General features: G+C 44.5%; 1 non-coding gene across 1 annotated transcript; it reads left to right on the forward strand.

The window, feature by feature from the left end:
- The first annotated feature begins 2298 nt into the window (after nucleotides 1-2298).
- On the forward strand, nucleotides 2299-2371 carry Trnaa-agc. Its single transcript has one exon. It is a non-coding gene; the product is annotated as a tRNA-Ala (tRNA).
- Nucleotides 2372-3806: the final 1435 nt, after the last annotated feature.

Genomic DNA, 3806 nt, shown 5'->3' on the forward strand with positions numbered 1-3806 from the left:
TGCCGACCCCAAATTTAATTATTCACTTATCTGAAGCAGAAAAGGATTTCTGAAGCATTCTAGTAATCTGTGCTACCATGCCCCTGCCCCATGGGCCTGCTTACTCAGAAGTCTTTGAAGGTTGTATGTTCTAGCACAGGCTGTGTGTGTGTCTCTTCTTACTGCAAACAAACCATTCTCTAAAAATGCTCATGAGAATTTTCTACTAGGGATAAAGTCTAGTTCAGTGGAAACTGGAGACTACCCATGATTCAGGGGAAGAATACTAGAAATAAAGAGCATATGTAACTGGGTACTATCAGGTCAGCCTTTGGGCTGGGGCAACTCACAACTCTTCTACCATCACCTCCCCCAGTTTGAGGTGATCTTGACCCAGCAGCTGGATCTAAGGAGGTCCCAGGGGTCCTCATTCATTTAGTACTGTCCATGTAATACTTTTTCCCAGTCTTCATTCTGCTGACCCTATATTCAGTGAATTCTGCCTCAGCTTCAAACCCCTTGGAACAAAAGGACTGCCTGGGCTTTAGTCCTCTGGACTGCTCTACAATGGGGTTTCTAGGAACTGGTCTGATCACATGACCCGGCAGCCACCTCAGAGGTCCTGTTGGCTCAGGGGCTGGTGTCAGGCTGAAGCAGAAGGTGTATTTACCCATGGAGTTAGGAGGGTGTTGGCAGATGGTATGGGGAGGTTCAGCAGGGCGCTCACTACCTGCTGTGGGTCTGTTCCTTGCATTGGCTGGCATCCTTCACTCTGTCTTCAGGAGCAGAACTCCTCTCTTATAGAGGGTGATGAGCCACTTCTATGTGGTTCAGTTGGCAGGCTTTTCCCAGGGCATTCCAGTCCCAGCAAGGCCACCGTGACTGGGAGAAGGTCATACTTGTGACTCGGGCTAGACCCTGAAACTGACAGGTCTTTAGAAACTCAGGTCCCTCTCTGGTCACTGAGCTGAAAGACGTGTGTCTTGCTCACAACTTGAAGACAGCCCATCTATCAGGTTGGGGGCGGGAGGGGTTCCCTTTCCACCATCTGAGTCCTGCACTCAGCCCTGCCTGGAGCCAAATTTAGTATGGATCTCATTTTTGTGACTTCACATGAGTTGTGTGTTCTTTCCCTGAAATTTTTCTCACTAATGAACGGTCAACCTCATTCTCTCCCCAGTTCCTGCCTAACTTATTTAGATGAGAATCTTCCTTCTTTTTGTGGTCTTTGCCTAAAATTGCCCATCCTCACAGACATTCCAGACCCTCCATTCCTGACCTTTAAACTCAGGTTAACTCTAACTCTTAAAGGGATATGCTCGGATGAACCCATAGATTCCAAAGCCTCAGAGTCTTCAAGGTATGAACACATTAATACATTCCATCCTGTGATCACACCCTAAGTGCCAGTCTCATCCTTGCTGTATCATTGTTCTTTAACCATAAAGTTTTTGTGAGGATTCTTATTTAACATCTCTTACTGATTTAAAAAGAAAAAAAGGGAGGCACCCAATGTGACATACAGTGAGGATCCAACCCAAGCATACATGTTTGTTAAACAAATGCTAATATTTGAATGCTTGTTGTGTGCCAGGCAGTGGGCTGAGCAATTTATACACATTCTTCATCCACTGTTAGAACAGTGTGCTAGGTATTATCTCCTATCTTATATTAGATTATTTATTTTGGAACCAGGAATCAAGCCCACAATTACTTTAGCACCAAGTATCATCCCCAGGCCTTTTTTTTTTTTTTTAAGACAAGTCTTGCAAAGTTTCTAAGGCCACCTTCAAACTTGCAATCCTCCTGACTCAGCCTCTTGAGTCTCTGGGATTCCAGGCATGTACCACCATGCCTGACCTATCTCTTGTTTTACAGATGATATATCAAGACTTTGAAAGATGAGCTAATTCACTCAAGGTCACACAGCTGGTGAAACACAGGAGCTGCACTTTCTGAGTCCTTGGGCCACTCTTATCACCTCCACTCCTGCCCACGCGCTGGGAGCAGGCAGCTGCCTTCTTGGAATGGCCGGTGCAGCTTCCCTTACAGTTACTCTGCAAATGTAACTCAGTACTAGCAGGTCAGTGTTTTAACAAGTGAACTCACAGCTCTTCTATCATTTCTTACCCATCATGGGATTCCCTCCAGCTGGATCCCAGATGGCCTCAGTGGCTGTGTCTTATTAATACTTCTACGGCAACATTATTCACTTTATCAATTCATCAGCATCTATTTTAGACATATATAAATATGCTCCTTTATTTTATTTCCTGGTTCATAGCTATAATAAACAAATAAAACTTAGGAGGGAGAGCTGGGGATATCGCTCAGTGGTAGAGCACTTGCCTAGCATGCACGAGGCCCTGGGTTCAACTCCCAGCTACCGCCAAAAAAAAATTAAAATAAAAATAACTTAGGAGGGACTGTGAGGTGAGGACTAACCTAAGAAAACAGTCACAAGTGACAAATAGAACTAAAAGGAGCTTGAAAATCTGTTAAAGGAAGACATGGGAACTTGAGACACAGCCAGAGTCTACCCATCCCAGGCCTCTTCACTGCCAGATTTACAGACAGCCCTCAGAGCAAGGAGGCCCTCCCTGGTCCCAAGGACAGCATTATCACATGATGTATGACCTCCAAGGCATAGGGCAGGGCAGAGGGGTAGCATACAGCTCTGTATGTAGGGTTGGCAAACATGTCACCAGCAGGTTTACATAAAGATTAGTAGGTGTTGAGAGCCACAGCTGAAGGGGCCCCAGCAAACTTCCAGCTGCCAGCTGATGATTGGCTCACAGCAGCCCCAGCAAACTTCTAGCTGCCAACTGATTGGCTCCTCTGTGGTGATGCTCATTGGGCTGTTTCCCCGCCCTTTCAGACCAGGGAGCTGCTCATTGGGGGACTTTTTTTGGCTCCGCCCACATGACCCAGCCAATCGGCCTCAAGAGCAGGAGGAGTGGGGGAGGTTGAGAGGCTTGTGGGAAGCCAGTGGTGGCAGTTGGGCTCTGAGGGAATTCCTGAAGAGCTCTTGTAGTGTGGCATGTGTGTTCTAAAAATAAAGTTCATTTCTGTTTGACAAGTGGCTGGTGAATTGTGCCCAGCCAGACTGTGGCAAATAGGTGTTCTTTTTTATGACTATTCAATCACCAAACTGTTTTTACAAATGTCTATGTTCACTTTAGCTCTTCTGTAGGCCAATAAATTTGACTAATAAATCATATCTAATAAATCTGACTTCACAGTGTTTCACATAGTACTTGAGGCCCAAATGTCTGTATTACATAGATAATAAATTCTAGTTCTTTCTGTGATAAACCAATTGGACATTACTACTTTGAACATTGTCTAGTTTGTAAATGTTTTGTTTTGAATATCATCACAGAGGAATCTGTTTCTGAAACTAAAGTGTTCCATTCACAGAAGAGCGTCAATGGACACACAAACTCAATAAATCCTCACATATTAGAATGTGAATAAGAAGAATAGGGAAAGAATTTTTAGAAAGAGGCCCATTAGGACAACAGGTGAGAAAAATTGAAGGAGGAAGAAAAAGCTTTATCAAAAGTAGGCATACCAAGCCTGGTGTGGTGGCACATGCTTTGTAATTACAAGCTTGGGAGGCTCAAGCAGGAGGATTGTGAGTTCAAAGCCGACCTCAGCAACTTAGTGAGGACCTAAGCAACTCAGTGAGACCTCCATCTCTAAATAAAAAAAAGTTTATCTGGGTGGTTCTGGGGTCTTTAAAAAAAATGGCTGGGGATGTGGCTCAGTGGTTGAGTGTCCCTGGGTTCAATCCTTGGTACCAAAAAAAAAAAAAAAAAGTATGC

The sequence above is a fragment of the Marmota marmota genome, unplaced genomic scaffold (assembly GCF_001458135.2).
Source record: "Marmota marmota marmota unplaced genomic scaffold, marMar, whole genome shotgun sequence".
Lineage (NCBI taxonomy): Eukaryota > Metazoa > Chordata > Mammalia > Rodentia > Sciuridae > Marmota > Marmota marmota.